General features: G+C 45.7%; 1 long non-coding RNA gene across 2 annotated transcripts in view; it reads left to right on the top strand.

The window, feature by feature from the left end:
* Window positions 1-656: 656 nt before the first annotated feature.
* LOC137842199 (uncharacterized) overlaps window positions 657-22,146 on the top strand; it is a 107,025-nt gene continuing 85,535 nt past the window's right edge. Inside the window, exon 1 of one of the 2 annotated variants that reach the window (XR_011088949.1) lies at window positions 657-1,152. This is a non-coding gene — a long non-coding RNA (uncharacterized lncRNA). The remainder of the gene's footprint in view (window positions 1,153-22,146) is intronic. The other variant, XR_011088948.1, reaches the window with a different exon arrangement.

The raw sequence follows: 22,146 nt of genomic DNA, 5'->3' as shown, positions 1-22,146 counted from the left end.
GTCTCCTCTTTCATGAATCCTTATCTCTGTCCTATGGGCATCTATATCCCTGCCCTAATGTTCCACTGTACAAGTACTGAGCTGTTCATAACCCTAATCATACAAAAACAGATGATTCATTACTGAAGTGGATGAAAGAAGGCATTAAATATTGGCATAAAGAGAAAAGATAAACTGGTAGTGGACGGTTCATCTCTATTAGCTAAAGTGTTTGGGGAGACCACAGAAATAAACCTAGGGTTATAAATATTGCCCTTGATTAGGAACCTGCAATGAAATCCAGGAGAATGAACTTCTGTGCCCTATTTAAGCCAGCAGTCTGCCTGCATGGCTCTCACTGCGGGATCAGGGCTGATTAGAGCTGGAACATGGTGCAGCTGCCCTGGGTCCAACAGCTCAGGGTTTGGGCTTGGTGTTGCACTGTATTAACTGCGGGCATTCACAGTCATGAAATAACTCAGGAAATAATGAGAGCTAAAAAAGTCTTGTGGGCTCTCCTGAACTGCAGTTTGGACATTAGGGATCTTCATCTGTCAGCTTTTCCTGGCAGGTAGGAGGGGGTTTAAGGGCTTCTTTTCTTTTCTCTTTCTTTTTTTGAGACATAAGGAAACAGAATTCACTAGACTTAGGGAGCGGAGGGCATAATGAGAGGATAAGATCTTGTAAAACTTCTGATTAAACAAACAAATGGAAACAGGGAAAAAAGAGATAACCCTACACTGAAGAACCGCTCTCCTGCTCAAAGAACATCAGTGACTCAAAAGGTAATAAATGCAGGCTGGACTCCAGCACTGTAAACCATGCTGGTCTCACGTTAGAGCTAGGGGACAACGTCTGGGTGACCAGACAAGTTTCCCATGAAGGCATCAGTCCAAATCCCGAGGATGATCCTTAATCAAGCACCAGGGGCAGAGCAGGGAGGCCAGGCCCACCTGCCTGCACTTTGCCATCAGCTGCAGGTGGTTGGCGAGGGGCTGGGGGATAAATGAGGAGCTGGGGACAAGGTTTTCCCTCCAGCAGTGTGAGGGGCAGTCTGCACCAGGCTTGTGGGGGTATTGCCTGCTTTGTGCCTGCCTTGGGAAGCACGCGGAGCTGCTGCTTTGGCCGTGAGGCCCTGCTACGAAGCCTGCGCGTGTGGCTCGGCTGGTGAAGGTAAGGTGTTACTGCTCACTTCTCTGGGCGGTGGGTGAGGGTGTTGTTGTAGCTTTGTAATGTCCTTGGTACATATATCAGGCTTGTGGTATGCTGTGTTTGGTGCATTGTACTTCTGTGTGGTGGAAAGCAGTCGCTGGGTGGTTTGTAAGGGTCTGAGGCCTGGAAGCAGCCTCCGGCCTTGAACCCCCTCTAGGCTAGGGGCTGGGGTCTTCTCTGGAGAAATTCTCTGGAGAACAGCAGCAAGGTGAGCTTTCCAGGTGGGAAGCCCCTTAGAGCTCAGAACAAATGTGTGGGACATGGTTGTGTTCCTGCTTGTCGCTCAGGTGGTTTCTGAGCTGCGCTTCTCTGCCCGTGTCATGTTCAGCTGCGTGCTGTGATGTAAGGCAGCCCTAAATTATAGCAAACCAATGCAAAACCCAGCCTTCTTCATCTCTCTGCTGCGTGGGCAGAAGCTCATCTGGTAGCCTGCAACAAAATGCCTGGGCGAGTAGCGAGCGGGGAGACTGCGCAAACAGCTCCTCCTGGGGAGATGCTGCGATTTACTGAGTCGTTAAGAAATAATACCGGGTGTATCGCTCCCTCTTGTTCCCTCCGCACGTAATCAAACAGAAAACATGCAACATAATCTCATGTGTTTGAGGGGAGGCGTAATGGCTGTCAGAATAAACACCGGCTGTTTTTAAAGGAAGCGAACCTCTACACTCCCTTGTCTCCTCAGCTGACTGCTGTACCCTCTCCTAAGAAGTGGCATTGAGGGGGGAGCCTTTACAGAACTAATTTAGTTAAAATTTACACTCCTTAATTTTTGTGCCTCGTCTTTTCCCCCTTCTAGTTTTGTAGCTATGATGCGGTATTGATCCAAAGATCTATAGGATCATACCATGGCTCCAGGTGGGTGGCAGAATTGAGGCTAGGCTTCATTTCCATCTGAATGGTGCAGAAAATAATTCCCCTTTCCAGCTTTTATTGTTCAGAACATTGCATTCGTCTCATTGCAGTGTATGGGAATTAACTCTGGAGGAAAGAAATCTTTTTTTTTTTTCCTCCTTGATGTAGAGTGGAGCAGAAGGATTCAGGAAAAAAAGTAATGTAGGAAAGCAAGCAGCAAGCTCATTGCTGTCTGAATTAGGTGGGCCTGGGCTGCTCTAATGAAATCGAACTCCTCATCTGGGGTTCAAGTGGTGTTTCTGTGGACTGGGACAGCTTTCTGCAGCAGCACTGTGTTAAATCCAGTGCAGGAGCATGCGGTTGTTCAGCTCAGTTCCAGGTGTCAGCAAGGGGACACATGAAGGAACAGCACAGGGCAGCAGGGGGTAGAAATATTTGTGGCTGGAAACCACCTCTGTGCCATCGCTGGTACCCAGGCCAGCTCAGGATGTCTGTGTGAGCCTCTCTTGTTTGGATCACAGACCTGCTCCTGCATCTCCAGCTGTCTGGAACAAACTCCTGCTGTATCTGAGTGCACAGCACAGCTGGAGCTTGGTCCCCACCGGGGCTCTGCTAACTGCTGTCCTGAGGCTGTGTGTGTTTTGCAGAAAAGCCCCAGGCTATATTAAATTCTGGCTTCAGAGACCAAAGGAACCTGCTGGCTTGGGAGCTTGGCAGGTTGCTTGAAAGTAATGAAACTATGTGGAGGTGAATTTGTAGGTGGGAGAGAAAATAAGTGGCAGTGGAGCAAGAAAGCGTGTGCCTATTCCAGATTCCTTTCATGGTGTCTCCCTGATGTGTGCAGAAAGGCCACCACCAGGCTGGAGAATAAGAGATGATTAAGCTGCTTCTTGTCAAATCTTGTGCTCGTTCTCCTTTAAAATCTTGTCTTGGTGATGGGTAGCAAGTTGCCTGCTTCTTTTTCCCCCCACCCTAAATAAATGACAGGTGTGTGGCTCAGTGATTGAGGATAGCAAATGGAATTTAGTAAATCAGAAGTAATTTCTCTGCAAGAGGAGTAGGCTGCCACCTGCTCGTGAACTTGGCCACCTCAAGTCACACTTCAGGTATTATATTCCGCTTAACAAAAAAAAATCAACAGTTATTTCCTCCTGAAGAGGGATTGGGCAGAAATTCAGTGCTGTGCCAAGGAAATGTTGCTCTCAGGAAAATTCCTGTGCTTATGAAGCATTTACTTCTACTATCAGATAGCTGCTTCTACTGCCTGGTGTCACTGCAGTCAGGATGCTTTGTGAGGGCAGTGGGGTTTTCTTCCCCATCCCTTTTTTTCCCTCCTACTGGTGCAGATTGTCCCACCCCTGGGGGTTACTGCCTGGGCAGGTGTCCTGCAGCACTAATCGCATTAGCACCCCGAGCAGAGCCTGCTTCAGTGCCTCTCGGTGAGTGTTTGAAATGCACCAAACTCGGGCCGTAGGATTTGTGTGTTCTGTCAATGACAAGTGGAGCAAATATTGACAGTGCCTCTCAAAGACTCCAGTTACTATTGCTCTTGTTAATTCAGGGCAAAATTTATCCTTGTGCCAGAGCCCCGTGTTAGTTTGTGCTATTGAAACAGCTGGCTGGTGTATGGATTAGTTGCTTTGCCCATTTACTTTGTGCTCATAATTTGTGCCACTGTAAAAGTTTCAGTGTCTCGCTCTATCTTGTAATCCAGGGTTTTGAGGACTTGGAATCATTGTAGAGGTCTGTAGCACAGAGCCAGTTAATGACACATCCCAGCTTCGCTTCAGTTGCCCGATCTTGGAAGGCCTCAAAGGCTTCAGGAAATGGAAGGAAAGGAGTATGTGGAGGTTTTTTGTTTGAATTACGTGCAGACTAAACCATAGGCTTCAATGCACAAGGCTTCCTTGGGTGTCAAATCCTGTGAAACTTCCATAGACTTTGTTTTGACTTTCATTTCTTTAAACTGGGAGTGTGGGGAGGTGGAGACCTGGTTTGGAAAAACCAATTAGTTGTTTTCCTCCTGAAGCTAACAAAATTCTGGGTAATGCTTTTGAAATTGTCTCTCTTTAAGAGACTCCTTGATTTACAGAAAAAGAAAACTAAGAAACAGGCATGGAAAAAAAACCTGGATTAAACTGTCACTCATATTCACAATCTGTCCAGGAAACTCATCCATGCCCCTACAGGTAGCTAGTTATCCCATCAGGAATTTCGTATTTTTGTCTGAATCCTGGAACACAAATTGGTCCAGCGCTATGGGTCTGCCTTGATTAGGGTCTGCTGGCACAGATGTCCACAGCATGGGTCCCGAAAAAAGCCTGCTCAAATAACTGCTTCCTTCCCCAAAGGGATCAAAGGTTGAGATGGTCTTTCCAGATCTTTAGCTAGACTGTGCAAAGCATCTGCAAAGTTTAATCCTCTAACCTTCCCTCCCTTTTCTTTTAAGGCCGGTATAAATGGAATTTAAGGGTTTATCTTTTTTTTTTTCTTTATAGAAAACAGCTATTATTTGTAAAGAACCCTTGAAAAAGAAAGCGCAACCTTCTGTTTCTGAGAGACAGTTGGATTTTGGCTACTCTGTCAAGGATAAAGCCTGGAATATCTCTATACACTTGTGCAAATATCTAATGTTGACATCTTTTGCCAGCTGCTGTTGTGGCTTCCTTTTCCTTGATGAACCAAATCCTCTTGTGATGTGGCCTCTGAGCATCATTATAATTAAAAGAATTAAAATTCAATTTGAACTATTGTCGTTACACAATGCAAAGTTCAATGCCACTGAAGGCTGATTTTATTGATTCTGTATTGGGTCCTCCGTGGAAATAAGTCGCCTTGACACAAGCGTGGTATTGGCACTAGAAGGCACAAGTGGTCTGGCTCCAGCCCTTGCTTTAATTTTAGTTTTAGTGGCAACTTGCACAAACTTGTACTGATGTTTCTATATTAAAGCATGCTTTTTCAAGATCATTACAGTTATGAAATTATCTCCAGATTAAATATAATATAAGTATATATAAATATAAGTAATATAAGGTTTTCAGCCCTGGCAGAAAAAACATGTATGGGAATTAAATACTCCAATGCTTACTAGGAATTGCGGTTGTCAGTGACAGCAAGGAACCGTGCTCATCCCTATGCTTTGAATGTTTTTTTTTTTGGCTGCTTTTCCCTTGCACATTTACTGCTTAAACCTGCATGTGTCTTTTTTCTTCTCTTTTTAAGAGCAGACTTAGGAAATTCAGATTAACTTGAGTCTGTTTCATTAAGAAATGACCAACTCTCACCACCAGATGTTTATTCAAAGCATTTATTTGCATGTGTCTGAGATGGAATATTGACCTAAAATCATGTCTTCTCAGGGTAAGATGCTTTCTTCAAGCACTGGTGAGAATTGTTCTTGTTCTCCAACTGTTCCTGTAGCAGAGCAGCTGTAGTTGGTGCTTGATACAGGAATGGCTTGCTCAAATGCTACAGCAGGCTGGGATGTATGAGGGCTGAAAGTATTGATAGGGAAACTGGGTGTGGGGAGCGTTGAAATTCTGGCAGCCCTGTGCCCGTGAGGTTAGGGATGTGGGATCTGGGTTGGCCTAGGTGCTTTATGTTGAGTTGGGGGCTGCCCAGGCATGAAGGAGTTGCACTGCTTGGGGTTCCTGGGGTACCACGAAGCAAGACGGAGGGCAGGGAACACAGCGGCCTTCCTGTTAATGTTGTATTCAGCACTCCTGAGCTGTGTCTTCGAGAGGGGGGAAAAAGAGCTGGTTGGAAAGGAGAAGCCTTACTGGTTGTGTTGTCAGAAGTAGCAAACTGCCTGGGAAGACCTTGTTTTCCTATTATGTGGCTGCTGCTCAGCTCATTGCTATCTCATTAGCAAGGAGTTACCTAATTAGCAAGGCAAGCTGTTAATTGTGTTTTGCGTTACTCAGCTTTAAAAATTCTTTTAGATGCTAAAGATTTTAGCGATAAGGAATTGCCACAAAACTGTTTTTGTTCAGTGTAAATTTCTTTCATCTGCCAGAACAGAAAAAAAAAATCACAAAGGGTTGTAACCACTGCAGATTGAGGAAAAAGGGACTGAATTTCTTGTGACAGAGCTGGCACTAATGAACAGCAATCATTTTTTAAAAAATATAATGGAGACGACTTGGTAAGGTTAATAAGATAGTAGAACCCCTGTGTACCGAATCAGTTTTGATAAGAGAACAAAAAACTCCATGTTTGCTAAAATAACTTTAAAAACAAATAACATTGACTTTCCACACCTAGTGGAGACCAAATTTTCACTTGCTTGCATGCCTGCTCTCCCGGCATGCTCGGACCTGTCACCGTTCCGGCTCTCACCAGGACAGTGTGACTTTGATTTTTGACTGCTGGGCAATCTTTTTCATCAGATGGAGTTGGATTGCGAGGTGGAAATTAGGTGTCCCTGCCTCTTCCCACTCCTTCAGCTCACATGAAAATTTTGTGTTGAGGACATGTATCCACTTCCTACTGGCTCCACCGCATGAGGCTTTGATTAGCAATTATTTCTGAGATATTAAAAAACACAATAGATGCTGCCGGGCTCTGGATTTTCCTTTATGATTGAGGGGGGAAAAAGGAAGGCGCTGGTTGCAATTTGATAGTTATTTCTCTATGTCAGAATGTAAATTATTGGCATAGCCTTATGATCACGTACCAAACCCAAGCATCTCCACGTGTGTTGATTAACTGGATTACTGCTTTTACTTACGGAGGACAATAAACTAAAGCTGATGGTACCGAGCACTTCAGTGTTTTAGCAGTGTGTCTTCACCCTCACCCTGCTCCTCTGTGTGTGTGAACGAGGACTTTTGGATAAGGAAAAACGAACTTCCCAGGGCACGGTTTCTCTTGGGGTGAAGTTAGAGGCAAAGCGATGCTCGTATGGCTGTGCTATGGGTTAAAATTCTTAGTTGATAGTCGATGAAGATAAATTCCACACAAATAGTTACTCCTGCTAGAGTGAGCTGGCAGTTTGCAGGAAGGGGTGTGTGGAGTCTTAACGTGCAGCCAGTTGTAAAGGCTCGGGAAAAAAATCTCAACTGCACATTATCTGAGTGAGCTTCCATATTTTACCGTGACACCGACTCTGAGACTCATTTCCCTGGGTTAAGTAGTGTGGGGTGAAGTATCTGCCGCTCTCCTTCTCCCTATCCATCTGCTGCGGTATTCTGGGCATTTAACCTGGAGCGCCTGCTGATGTATGACCAAATCAGAGAAAAGAGGCCGCGCTGTTTAACCCTCTCCCTTTGTAGCTGCACTTAATGAATGTCACACAGGCCCACTATAGAAATGATGGAACATCCATTCTGGCAGCATGAACAGAGCCCCCTGCGCGATGATATGGTGAAATAAGCTGAAAATATTCACAGGAGCCTGGGAACATAAACCCATGATTATTTTTTTCCCTTAAATCTCAATATTTTAGCTGGTTCCCCCCCTCCATGTAATAAAAGTACGTTTCTAAGCAGCATCTACTTTTTTTTGAAGGGAAGAAAACCCCATTTTCTTTTTAATGTGAATGTACTGGAATTGCTAACTTATGCTAACCAAAATGTAATTGCGTTGTCCGTGCAGGTCTTCTTGTCTTTCTAAAAAATGTCTTGCAAATAAGATCACAGGTCTTAATGACTCCGGCTGGTAATTCCTGGGCTAAATTCAGAGGTGATAAGAGTAGGCCTGTACCTTCTGCAGGAGCCATTTACATGCAGGTACGTGCTGTCGGCTGGTCCAGCTCCACCTTGGCTCAGGGAAAGTTTCTTGTTGAGAATTTGTGCTTTTTGTGGGCATGCTGCTGCTCAGCATCATTAATTTGGGCATGAATGAAATCGGAGTATGAAGCTGCAAGGCAGCTCCTCTGGTGAAATGCAGGAGCCTTGTCCTCACTGCTTTCACCCCTTCATGCATTTTTCTCCTCTTAATTACCTTTTCTTACCTTCTGAGTGCAGGCCACATCTCGCCACTCCTCACCTCTAAACTCTGCACTAGTTCTCCTCCTCCCTGTGGACTTTGCTTGTGTAATGAGAGTTCGGTGGGAGGGAAAGCAGTGGAACTTGCTCTTGGCTTGAATGGCTGTACAAAGCCTCCCGTGTCACTGAGGTTTCCCTAAAGCATCACGAATCATCCACTTAATTTAAAAACACGTGAATTTGTCTTGCTTCAAAAAAAAAAAAATAATTAAAAAGCTGTTGGCTAATTACTGGTGTTAGATTCAGCTTCATGCTGGTAGCAAGCGTCTGTCAACTGATCTGCCAAGGAGTACAGAGAGGACTAAAACGGGAGAATGGTTTCCAGCACGTTCCCTTTAGAGGATGCTGTGCTCCCTTGATGCTTTTGTAGTGTTCCTCCCCAGGTAAGCACACCTGCACCCTTGGGTGTCTGAGTGCTTTCCTAGCAATGTGCTCTTAATTTACAAAGCCCCTGTTTGTGCTGGAAGGGGGAGACCGAGAGAAGCTGAGATCTCAACCTTTGCTTCTCTGAAATAATCAGCAAACAGCGTGAGTGTGTGTGTGTGAACACGATGTAGGTAAATAAATGGATGAAATACTATCGCTGGGACCTTCATTTCACCCAAGCTATTGAATCATCTCATCATAACTGCTTGTTATTAACCAAGTGGCATAATTCCAACTTAAACTTCCCCTTTGTTTACTGGAGACTTGCTGAAGAGCCCGTGCTGAATGCTTAATTTCCAACCTTCCTACTGCCTGTACTTATAGAGAGACCAAGTGTTGTTAGACTCAAAGGTCTAGAGGTAGGTGATGAACAAGTTAAGTGTGAATCTTAGTTATTTTAAGAGAATTTTTTTCAGGTATTGTTTTCACACGAATCTTTTGTCATCCTGTATTTAAATGCATGCTTGTAAAACCAGAGCGCACAATTTCTGCTATTCATGCACCCACTTTAAAACTCCTCATTCTGCTTTTAGACTTCAGAGGAAGCACAGCACTGAGTGTGTGGCTTATAAAACTTACCTTCCCCAGTCTGAAATTAATGCCATAGCTCCAGTTGAGCCTTGACTGTTGTGTGGCTGCACCAGGCAGAATTTGGCCTGTCAGGCTGTAACTGTGTCCAAAAAACCATTTTAACCACTGATACAGGCACTGCTACAAACTGGTGCCACCAATAATGCAGTGCTGTGATGTCCTGGTCCTTTTGCTGAGTTGAAAGGGAAAATATGCCAGTTGTGGAGCCTGTAGAAATAGTTTTTGGTGGTGTTTGGGTGAAGCAAGTGAGCAGGACCTCAACAAGCTGTGCCTGCTTGCCCTGTTCTCAAACTCTCTGCTCCGGCCTTCCCTGTCCCTGGTAGGGAGGCAGCAAGCTCATTAACATATTAAATGAAGCAGAACCCTGTGCTTGTTCCTGCTTCCTTCTGGCACAACTTCCAAAGTACTGGCTATAACTGTTCTGACCCCAAAATACCTGTGTCTTAAGGACATTGAGCGATAGGAGCGGATAATGGCATCCCTCAGATTGTGTTGCTTCATTTCAGAAAGGTTTTCCCTTGGAGGTTCCTAACTTTAGGGGTCCCTGGACGTGGTCTGTGCTCGTGTCCCCGTGCAGACTCTGCTTTGTGTGCAGGCTCTCCTGGACTGCTTGCTGCAAGCAGTGGTGACAGGACAGGTGCCTGAAAATCGAACCGGCCCCGTGCTCATCTGGAGCCAGCATGGAATAGATTGCCATGAGAGAGCCTGGGGACAAGGGGAATGGAGGGGGGGGTTATGGGGTATCACCACGCTCCCTCCTCCTGCAGACGGGGCCGTGGGGCCAGCAGCAGCTCCTGAGGATTGCCCAGAGCTCAGATCTGTGCCTGCAGCACCCAGCTGCACCAGGCACCTGAGAGCCCGAGCTGCTGCCACGCAGCATATGGGGCCTGTGGTGGTGTGCAGGAGGGGGCGAGGGGAGCTGGGGGAGGGAGAGGCATGCATATAAATCATTATTGGCGAACATCTCAGCTCTTGAGCCAGGCTGTCGCTTGCCGCTGCTCGTGGTGCAGCCCAGACATAAATCATAATTCCCCTACAATAGATCCTTTTGCAGCCGCCATCAGGAAAAGTGTGTTGGTTTTATCGATTTTTTGACACCGGGGCCCTGGCAACGGCCGCTCTGAATCATTATGAAATGAAACTGATTAGGAATTCATGGAATACTAAATAAACTTTACGAGCCCGTTGTAAGTTTTTTGATGCATGGGGAGCGGAAAATGAAAACTAATGATATAAAAATTACACAGCGTGCTGAGTATTATTATACTGCTATTGATTTGTTTCAAACTGTACATCAAAATCGAAGTGTGCTGGGTGTGCTTGGCTGCAAGGCTGATGCTCAAAAAGCTTTTGAATTTTTTTTTTTTTAATGCTGGCTCCAGCATTTTTGCCAGGCAGGGAAGGTTGGTGCCACTGCAGCCGTGCTGAAATGCTCCCTGCCTGTTCCCCTGCAACCACCCCTCGCCTGGCTGCTGCTGACTTTATTCTCCTGTTTGCATGGGGGCTCTCAGGAGAGAAAAATATATTGATGAGGATTTTAGCCTAAGTGGATAACTCCCCACACGCGCTTCTGCTCTGGGGAATTTTACTTCTGTTCCCTAATAGGCGGCATTGTGAGGGAAGCCCGGGACACTTGACAAACATTTATGCAAAACTGCACAAAGGGATCATTTGTTCTGTCAGGAACTGCAGCCACCTCGGGAGCGAGGGATAACAGCTGGTTATAAAGCTGCCCAGCAGCTTGGGGCAGGAGCAGATAACTTGCATTTTGTAAAAAAAAAGTTTCTGGAAATAAACAACTGGACGCGATCCAGCCTTAAAATCAATGGAAATAAGGAGTGGAATTGGTGTGCTGTCAAAACCAGTAAATAGATCACAATTTAATAAAATAAAGGGGAGGATAAAAAGCCACCACTGAGCCTAAAGAGACTGGTATTGTTTTGGGGTAGTCTTGAGGCAAGCTGCTGAACAAGAGCAGGTGTGTGTGAGGTCAGATACATTGGTGGCATTGACACTGGGTGTTTTTATGGAAACAAAGAGGATCCTGGTGTTTCAGCTTGCTGTGCTAGGCCAGGAGGCTTTCAGGAGCACCCCTCGCAGTGCTGCTGCACCGTGCCCTGGTGTCCCCAGCCTGGCTCCCTGCTGCAGGGTGCTCCTGCAGCATCCCAGTGGGATTTCTTTGCTGCCACTACACGCAGAGGTGCCCCAGCCTGTGCTGATGGCTGTTCCCCTCTGGGTTGTCTTTCAAGGCTTTTGGTGGGTGAGGGAGCTGTATTTTGGGTCAGCTCAGCACTTCTGTTTGGTTTGCGTTCCCATAAATAACCAGCTTGCCTCTTGAGGGTCTCCATTCTGTGTGGGTTTCCCGTTCTGCAGAACTTTGGGGTGTGCTATTGTGTTTAAAGTGCTATTTGGAAAAGGCTTTTTCATGCTGGTGCAAAAAAGCTCAGACCCAATGGTTTTGGGGACCTAGGGAGGTAAATTCCCTGCACGGGGAGTTTTTGGGAGCTGTGCTGCAGCTGTGGAGGTAATCCTGTGCCAGGGCTGTAGTGGGGTGATGTTGTTTTTTGTGAGGGAGGCAGCTGATCACAGGGCTTTGGGGCTCTCCGAAAGTCCCTTCACATGCAAGAGCAGGATCTATTTTTGTAAGCAAGCGATTACACCCCGATAGCTGGTGGTGCTGTGCCAATGGCCTCGGCTCCCAGAGGGGAGATAGCCAGGCTCTCGGGGGTACGGCTGCTGCTGTGGGATCATCTGGCAGCTTAGCTGTGCTGTAATGCAGGGGACTTCTCAGAGGTAGGCACCTGCCAGCTCTATTTCTAGCCCCCAGTGCTGGTGATCATCTCTGGCCTAAGCATATTGCCTGTAAATGAAAATGTAATACTAGCGAGTAGGGAGAAAATCCAGCAAAATCAAGAACAAGAGAGAAGGAGAAAATTTAAGCAACTGGAAATAAGCTGCTGATCCACGGAGGGCTAAGCTGCCATGTCTTGGTATTCTCCTGAGACTGTGCTTGTGTGTAAGTAAACCTCACGCTGCTCCTCCTGCATTGCTGAAACCAGGATGTGTCTGCTCCAGGCTGAGCGCTGCTTTGTGAGCTGTGGTCTCCAGTTTGGGGTGTTTGGAAGGTGGCAGCCTTCAAATTCCTCTGCAAACTTCACTCAGTGAGCCTAAAAAGAAATTTAAAGTACCACTTAGCACCCTCATTTATTTGGGAACTGAAAACCTTGATTCTGTGGAGTAATGGTGCTGCCGGTGTGAGGTCTGAGCAGTCTGCCCATCGAGGAATAAAAACATCGTGTATTCTTTGTTACATGTGGGCATGCTGTGTGCTGGAGTGCAGACAGCCCTGGCATCTTCTGCTGCCACGGGAGATGTGCCCACAGATCACAGCTAAGGGTGATCCCAGGTGAGCCCATCTCCATGGGGAGAAGGGTCCTGACTCCATCCCCGTTAATTTCTGTTTCCAACTCGCCACACACACCCATAAATTCCTTGGCAGCCGTGGGCTTGTTCCAATAATCTATGCATATTTGGATATTTTCTCTGATATAAATGAGGAATTATCCTAAATGAAGCCAGTTTTTTTGCCTCCGTGCTGCATGCAAGAGCAACGCCCGCTTTATATGGCTTGTCAGCGTGTGAATGCGTGCGCTGGGGATTTTTCTAAGATATGTATATTGAATTTAGATTTGTGCTCTTAGTACCTTCACTCATTCATTCAGAGCCATATTGACTACATAAATTGAGTGTTACAAGTAAGAGAGAGTTTAGCCATTATTTTCTCAGTGATTTGATTTAATGGCCTGAGTGTTTTGGCCATTACTTCTGGCTTTTCATTTGCATGGATTCTTGGCTCTGCTGATTAGCATGTTTTTTATTTGCCATTTAATTTTTTCCCCTTTTGTGAGGCTGAATTTTTCATAATTAAATTTGTCTGTTTTTCTTCCGTGCACGCATATAGTCTTATATATATGCCATATATATTGTTTTCTCCCATATCTGCTGATTATACGGAGTTAAATGCAGCTGTCTGTTTGACAGGAATATTGTGTACTGGATGTGGAGTGATATACAGGTCAGTATATTACTGATGAATAAAAGTTTCCTCCTAAGGCAGCTGCTGCAGATTACTTAGTGCTTGACATGGCGTGTCTTTGTGTCACTGTTACCGGGTGAAATTAAATCAGAACAGGAAAATATTAATTTAAAGTAGGGGATAGAGGCCGCTCACTTCCAATTACTCTCTACCCTGTCAGCTTTATATGGGCGCAAACAAGGAAGGAGGCTGGATTAATTGCTTTGGACTCTGCCCCACTACAGGCCCAATTATAGAAACATATTGGCTCCCAGCACTATTATATACACTGCTGTGCAGGAAATTGTGTGAAATTTTAACGGATTTCAGATGTAATAATAGAGAACACGATTCAGGACAGCATTAGCAGGCTGGGTGGAATCTTTACGGATGGGTTAAGGTTAAGCTGTTTGGGGGTCCTTTGTGTATTAAGGGATCATCTGGTTAACCCATATACTGGGAGCTTTTGATACTGGCCCGGGAGCAAACAGAATAAAAACATTCATCCTCTGACAACAAGGAGCTAAATCCTCAGTCGGAACGAGGGCAAAAACATACAGCGTAAGGACAGCACAAGGCTTGCATGCAGGATTCTGCCGAGGACGGAATGTGAAAGGGTCTCGCATGGCATAAAACACGTGGAAGTTGCTAGATATTGCTTAGAAAACACTCTTGGCTCCTCTCTGCTTTGGAGAGGGGACCTACCTGCACAGCCTGGGTCAGAACAGATTGCTGCTAATGCAAAGTGAATAGCGCATTTTAAATGCACGTTGGGTGATTTTGTAAGCAGTTGTTGGAATAGGTTTCAATCCAATATTTTAGTTTAAATTTATTTGGCTTGTTTGTTCTTTTTACTAAGCTGAGAATTGTTTTATTTTTTTGTTTAAACCCACATGTTGAAGATGCTTGATAATGTGTGCACATACTGTACCGTTCGGTCTTGCTCTTCCTCTTAGAAATTCATTATTTGACTTGCTATAGCCAGGACAGAGCTTATTCCAAACACAGAGAAACTCTGTCCTCCTGAATGTGATATTAAATTACTGTGTCTGTGTGTGTTCATGTGTATAGCATTGCACATCAGATGTAATTTTGGCATGCAAAATAGAAGCGTTTTTTTTCCAAGGTTAATTTTCTTGGAAAATAGTTTTTGGGATCTCAGTTGCTTTGGTTTAGGGTTATTTATTTGATGTCTATGTGTTGATGTATCCTTGAGGGCAGTTGTTTTCCAAATGTTTTCATTGTGTATTTTTTAATGAGCATTGGTTTAAAGGAGTTTTGTGTGCAGTGATAAACTAATTGATAAAGGCTTGTCACTATTGGTCTTCTTTGTTCTTGATTTTTGTTCACTGTGTATTGACGTTAGGCCAGTTTGCAGGAGTAGGGTGGTGCTTTTTGGTTTCTCTGGAATGCCAACTGGATGATTTGGCTATGGGCCTGAAGCCTGATTTCATAAATAATGCTGTTACCAATTCCCATCTGAGAGCAGACAAAGCACCAGGCACAAAAAGCCCAAAAAAGTGGATCCAGCTGCAGGGGGAGCACTCTGGAAGGCAAGCAGGAGAAATGCTCCATAGCTGTGGGAAAGGAAGGGTGCATCTCCCTAGTATTTAAGGTGTTTTGAACCAGCCCAATGGAGGAGCAAGGGCATAGGGACAACCTGTGACTGCTGCTCAGTGCCCAGACAAACATGCTCAGGTTGTTTTGTAGATGCAGCTTTGATCTCCTACCCAGCCAGTGCTTTGTGGATTGGGTTTCACGTCTGCCCTGTTCTATGGGGTGAGAGTAAACAGAGTTTAGCAAGTCTGCAATGCTTCCTCGTCAGTCCCAGAGCAAACCCTGAAATCCTCAGAGCTGTGTGAGCTGTCGCTGCTGCAGCAAAACAGATCCAGAGCCCCAGAGAGAATGAAGGGCAGCTTCAGCCCTTTCTACTCCACTACCTGTGCTGTCAGGAGAGGGGCACGAGTTGGGTTCAGGTGTTCAAAAAGCAGTGGAAAAAGCAGTGGAGGTGCAATGTCTAATATGTGAGGTGGGCTGTGGGGGCTGAGGCTGTTCCCCTCGTGCCATCCTCAGCAAGTCTTTGCACATAAATCCCATCTGTGCCTTCTAACAGGGATACGATGAGAGCATTGCAATAGCGGTGGTGATTTAAGGTGGCGGGGGAAATGCATAAATTGCTGTCTAGAGAATCCAGGACAGTAGAAGCCAAGTCAATTCTGACCAGGAGCATTATTGAATGGTGAGCCCCTTGCTATTTTAGTCTATTTGTCTATCGGAGGAAAGCCTGTTCAGCTCCTGGATGGTTATTTGGGAGGCTGTCTCTGGCCCCACTCCTTGCCTCCTGCTGACCCAGCTGGTGAGCCCGTGGGACTAGCAGACACCTCACAAATGTGAATTCCACATTTGCAGTTTATGCTGATTTTTAAACAAGGAGGGGGGCGAAGCACTGAATTTATCCTGTTTGGTTGCAGAAATCTATTTTTGTTCCCTTTTAACTGATTGTCTTGCAGCAACGTCTGTTATGAGCGGTGAGTGATGTACATAGATCTCAGGAGAGAGATGTGAGGAATCCTATTCACGAGCGGATGACAGTGTGAAGAGTCTTTTGGCATTGAAGGCAGGCTGATACAGTGAGCTGGGGCGCAGGGGGACCACATTGGACCAGCTTGGCCTGAGTGGTGGTGTTGGAGCAGGGGGAGTGCTGGGGGTGCTGGTGCCAGCAGCCTTTGGAGCCTGCCAAGGGCAGGTTTTGCTGCTGGCGTGGTCTGTCCCAACCTGAGAATTTTAGCTAGTTAAGAGGGGGAGAAAGGGCTGAATAAGTCTGAGTCTTTGGTATGGACCTAATCTGATAGGGCTGTGCAGAGTTCCAGCTGATGGAAGAGTTTCTCTGCCAGCCTGTAGGATGCCCTGTGGCAGGCTGGTAGGGTCTGAGAGCTTCCAGTCCATGCTGTAGGCAACATCCAGCTTTCAAACTCAATGTGCAGAGGTATTCCAAATGCAGCTCCCAGTAGCTCTTGACACCGTGCTGCTGGAATTGAAAAGCAGCAAGAAAAAGCTCATGGGTGCATGAAGGAATGCTGGATCACAAGAAAGAACAACCATTTGTGACAGCAGCAGGATCGGTAACTGGGCCCTTATCTGTGTCATTGTAGGAGCTTGGCAGAATTAGCTGTTTGTTTTTGGAAAAGAATAAAAGTGTTGTCTTTAAAGCATGTCACATAAATTTGCCCCTGAGCTTTTGAACAGGAAAACTTGGAAAGGTTCTTGTGGAATTCAAATGGCACGGAGGGGGTTAATACTCTGCTTTGTTGATTTTGACTGGAGCCCATGGTTTTACTGCAGCAGTAAAGTCACTTTCCTTTTATGTTTAAAAGCCAGCAAGGAAAAAGTGCAATTACATAGACAACTAAAATCTTCACTGGTACTCAACAAGGTAATCAGTTCAATTGATTTTTTTTTTCCTAGCTAGAAAAGTATTTAAAGTTGAATTCTAGCTGTGATTTTTATATGGGGGAGGGAATCTGTTCTCTGAAATGCTTCCTGGGTTTAAAAATGCTCCGTTTTATTTGCCCTATAAATGCAAACTTATAAAATGTGATAAGGGATCTTTCTCTTCTTCCTGCACAGCCAAGACTTGAGTATGCTCGCTGCTATTCCTGCATGGCTGCCAATTGCCCAGGCAGATATCACTCTGTCAGTCATTAGCATCTAAATCATTCCACTTCTCATTCAGGTTTACTGGGCTGTGATGGCTACCAGATTCATAGGACACCTGAGCCAGGTCTTTTGTACAAGGTCTCATGGAGCAATTGATTGTAAAAAGACAGCAGGAGAGCAAACCACTGGTTTCTGTGCCTTTTGAGCAGGAAGGACAGGCTGCGCTGCCATGTGTTTTCTCTATGAATTATTAAAGTTTTTTTCTTGAAATATTATACAGAGATTGTGCTGCGCATAGTGGTGCAGCACCTTGATGCAAAAACTGTAGGGATTTTGCAGGAGAAAAACAAACATGAATACTTTAAGGATGCTTGGGATCTCTTACGGGGGCATCTCACTGTCTCGCAGTGGCAGGGAGCAGAGAAGCTCCCCAGCAGAGCTGCTCTGGTAGGGCTGCTTTGGGGCATAACATTAAATTTGTGTGTTGTAGGAGCAAAATCTTATTTACATGGAGCAGACTTCAGATACGAATGACACAGGAGCTGCTGTAGCAGTTGGTACTTGTCTGTATGGCTTTGAAAATACTGGGAGAATCTAATGGAGCTTAATACCTAATACCTTGAGGAAGGCCAGCTAGTTCTTCCAGTTCTGTGGTTTGTTGTCCCTTTCCACACTTCCCCCCCAAAATGAAACACTGCAAATATTGAGCTTTATTTCTATTTGATAAGGGGAAAAAGATAATAATAAAATCTTACGTTTGCAGTATTTTAACTGGTAACTTAAAATGTAGATGCTGCAAACTTTATAAATGAAGAACTGATTCTCATGACTTTTATGGTTTCTGTGGGATGTGGTGTTTGGGAGAACACAGTGCCATGTTAGAGCTTATCCCTGGCACTGGAATTTAATGCTGGGCAGGCACTGCTTGGTGTAAATCTGACTCCCTTGGGAAGCAGTGACCCTCTGGGGCAGCTGTTTTGGGCAGTGCCTGAGACGTATCCTGTTGGGTTTTGTAACGCTCGCATCTTCCTTTAGGGGCTATTAGCTGCTTTTCATGTTGAGATCTACAAAACCCCATGTAACTACTCTTGGAACTTCAAGAAGGCAAGATAAAAAAAAAAAAGGAAATGGAGAAGGAAAGTCTGAATTGTGATACAGCATGTGCTGCCAAGGGATTGGGGAAAATCCACGAGAAAAAAAACACATGCATTTTTTTATTATGAATTAATGGCTTTTCAGGGAAGTGGCTGACATCCAGTGAACATGCTGATTTTAGGGTTAACCCTTCCAGCATCCATGTGCCATTCCTTGGCCTTCCAGCTCTGTCTTATAAGCAAGCTCACATAAATTTCTGGCAACAGTATCCTTTCAAAGCCCACAGGCTAGAGGGATCTTTAGTCACTTTGGATTGGACTGGATTTGAAAATAGGTCCCTGAGGTGAAGGGCCAATATATCAAACCAGTAAATCACGCTTTACACCAACTCCTAATAATGAATGAAGTGCCATTTCATACAATACCTAAGTTAGGATTTTATTGATTAACTCTCATCTTGGTGTTCCACCCAAATCTAAGATATATTGCCTGCTGTAATTTTTACATTAGCTGTCAAATTCATCTTGTCTTCCCGGGGTTATGATGTGTACAGAGCAGACAATAAACAACATCAGTTTCAGTGTTTATCTAATGAATATACACGGGCCGGAAAGATTAATAACGATGTGATGGGCAGAGCCCGGAGGCAGGGAGCACCTTGGCTGGGGCTGGAGCAGGGACTGGGACTTCTCGAACAAGCCCTGCTGTTAATGTGGCAGCAAGCTTGTCTTGCCCCGTGCTGCCCTCCCCCTGTCAGACAAATGTGTAAGACAAATCGTGAGGAATCAAAGACTTTTTGTGCATGTTGCAAAGGAGCAGCTATGATAGGAAAAAGGCTGCAAGGAAATGCTAGTCTTACCCTCTGAATGGCTTGACAAATCAAAGCAGTGTCATAGGTTATTCTGGAGTCCAAATGATCTGGCTCCTGCTGATGCTTCACCTTGGCCTTCCTGACCTTTGCAAATGGTTATTTTGAGGATCTCCTTCCTTATCAGTTTTTTAATGAATCTCAGGGGTCCCCCAGGCTGGGAACTGAGTGGCTGCAGAGAGTTTCCTAATCCAGCACCCGATCACCTGTGCCCCTCTGCGGTTACCCTTCACTTTTTGTGTGGTTTTTGGTGCTCATCAGTCTGCATCACCCTGTGGAGGTGTGTGCACACCTCGTGGGGTGCAACCCACAGCAAGCTTTGGTGCAAGAATGAGGTCTCAGCCTCTTGGGACAGGAGAGGGAGCCCTCACCCTGGGCTTGGGGCTGGCCTCAGGGGCCAGGGGCCTGATCCTTCTCCTCAAGGCAGGGGGTCTTTGCACCCTCTGGGTGGGGAAAAGAGCTCGGTTGCTCGAAACTCATGGGATTTAGCCTTAAATCCCTCTGGGCTTTGGTGCTCCGGCCTGTAAAATGGAGAGATTTGTGGCTCTGCAGGAGAGGGGTGAAGGAGGTTTGATCCATGTTTGTTGAAGCTCTGTGAAGTACCAGGATAAAAGGCGCTGTGCAGGCGCAAAGGGCTTGTGCTTGTCTATTGAGCAAAACCTTGGCCTGTACGCCTCAATTCCTTTGAGAGGAGGTGTCCAAAACACTGGCTTAGGGCTGAGGGAGGTTTATCTGCCTGCAGCTCGTAGCCAGACTCCATGCTGGGACAGGCGCAATGCTGCGGGTTTTGGTTAGGTAAATATCTGCTGTCCTGCTGCCTCGGGTCTGCCTGGCTTTCCTGGGCTTTGGTGCAGGTAATCAGACTTCCTATTCATCCCTGCCTGCAGAGCAGCCCTGGATATAATCCCTCACCACCCATAGACCTTGGGAAATTCCCCAGCACACTTTGGGATAGTTGGTTGTGGTTTATTCACTGTCCTGGTCAGGGTTTAATAGCATTAATTGCTTTTCTCCTGTCTAAATGCATGTGGGCATTTCACCTGGATGAGTAGCGCTGCGTATTTTAAGGTGTTCGAGTGGCTTTTTTCACGGCAGACGTAGCTGCGTTTCAGCAGCTGATGAAGGGAAAAGCCTAAACTGGAGGATATGTTATAAAGTGCTTTGTAACACTTTGGGTGAAAGGAAGTAGAATGACCTCTGCTATTTCTTTTTAGCACCATTTAAGCTGTAAAACCAGCCAACCAACTCTTCCAAATGTTGGCTGCCGAGATTGACTGCAGTCATGAAGATAACAGGTGGGAAGCATTTTTCTCAAGTCCCTGGCTGCCCTAAATCAGCCAGGTGATGCTGGGAGGCCGCTGTGCGGGTCTGAGTGCTCAGCACCCCACCCAGGGACATAAAGACCAAGCAAAATGTCACTCGAGAAGTGTTGCCTCTTCTTTAGCAGTAACTCTGCTCCATAAACGCAATTGATCTCCTGAGAGAGGAGGGATTTCTTCTGCACAAAGCTTTGTGGGGGAAAATATACGAGCTGCTGGATTTCGGTTTCTTCTGTATGACTTTGCGCTGAGGTTACAGGCCGGATCCCTGGCTCAGGGGTAAGGTGTGTGGGTGGCCTCAGACCAGCTGGGATCGTTTGGCACTGATGGCTTAAGTGCAGCTTCCCTTCAGGTGTTGGGAAGACCTCCTGCCAGAGCCATGCAGTCATAAAGTGGTATTGGATAATGCTGGAAGAAAACCCAAAATAAATACATCCCCAGATCCTGCGCGTAGACTGAGTAAGCAGCACAGCATTCATCCACCTTCCATCTGCTCTAAGGAAAGCCAATGTTCAGTATGCCCTAAGGAGGGCTGTGAGCTTCTGCTCTTCTGCTTCAGTGTATGAACTGGAAGGGGACTGTTCTCTTAAAGGTATGCTTTAGTGTTTTTATTAAATGTAGGCCTTGCTTTGTGTAAGGAACTAGTGAATTTGCAGTTGGAAGAGACTAGAAACGGAGGAATTGAGTGGGAGACCAAATTGTCAGCTTTCTTCTGCAGTAATTTTTGTACTAATGCAGAGTTGCTTAAATACTTGGAAAACCAAAGCAATAAACACCCACCTCTCCATACTCAGTAAAAACAAGTCTTTAAAGTTCATCCTTCAGATTAACGTCCAGTGTTTCCAACAAGTGTCAGCAACCATAGGGGGTTTAGGGATTTTGTATCCCTGTATTTAGGGTTACTTGTACCACACCGCATTGCACAGTTGACTTAAAGCTGAGATAAATTTAAAAGTACTTCAAGCAGTTGCCACAATGTGAACTTAGGTTTTATTTTTCCTTTGATTTCCTAATTTTTAATAGGATACTTCTGCTGTTGTCGGATGCCTGTGCTCAGTTGTGCATTTAAATTTGCACGAAAGGAGGTTCCCGTATGCCCAGGCTGACGTCTTACTCTGGGCTCAGAAGCAGCTCGAGCATCTTCAGCCAGAAGGGCTGTCTTGTAGGAGAGGTAGGGGGGAAGCGTGCGATGGTGGGAGTTTTACAAGTGTCTGAAAACAGAAGCTTGTAATGGAAGTGCTTTCTCAGCCATAACTACGGCGTGCTGGCGTAATTGGAATGCTGAGTGGTGTGCTGGGTTTAGGAAGGTAATAAGAACTGCAATCAGTATTAAATAAAATGTATCTTCCTTTAGGGGAAATAAATGTATATTAAATCAAATATTCATGAGTCCAAGTTAGTCTTCATACATTACGCAAACAGTCTTTCAGAAATGCAGCTATCCGAAAGGCCTGTTTTGATGTGCGTAAAGGAGAGGGATTAGCTCCTCAGCGTCCTTCCGTGGAGGGAAGAGCCTGGCCTGTCGCTGCCAGGAGGAGGAAAAGCTCTCTAGGCTCTACCGAGGTCTTGCTTAGACTTCAAAAGTGGCCTGAGTTGTGCAGGAGCATTAAGAGAAGTGACACTGCCTCTCTCTAGCATTTGTCATCTGAAGGAGAGTGGTGAGGGATCCAGCCACAGGTTTGTCTGCTGCAAACTTCCACTGTGGCAGCTCTGCAAATGTCCAGAGACCTCGTGCTCCTGGAAAACCAGAGATGTTTGGCTGGGTTCAGGACATGTGGGTATTCTTGCAGTTGGCTGAGTTCCCTGGGCCTTACTCTTTGCATGTGAGTTAGACCTGCTGTGCAATTCCTTACACCTAATCGAAGGTAACGTTTTCAGTAACACCAAAAACCTGGAGACCCCCGTGAGCCTTCCAAGAGCAGAAACCTGAAGGGGGAGTTAGCTGGGAGTGAGTTTTAGTGGTGGGCCAGCTGTTAGTGCAGGAGGATTTGTGTTGGCAGTGATGGGAAGGACTCACACACCAGGCCAGCTATTTAAGCACTGTGAACTCCTATTTCCTATGCAGAGAGAAGGGAAAACCTC

This window comes from Anas acuta, chromosome 19 (genome assembly GCF_963932015.1).
Source record: "Anas acuta chromosome 19, bAnaAcu1.1, whole genome shotgun sequence".
Classification (NCBI taxonomy): Eukaryota; Metazoa; Chordata; class Aves; order Anseriformes; family Anatidae; genus Anas; species Anas acuta.
The sequence above is the reverse complement of the archived record's forward strand: the minus strand, read 5'-3'. Positions and strand labels throughout refer to the sequence as shown.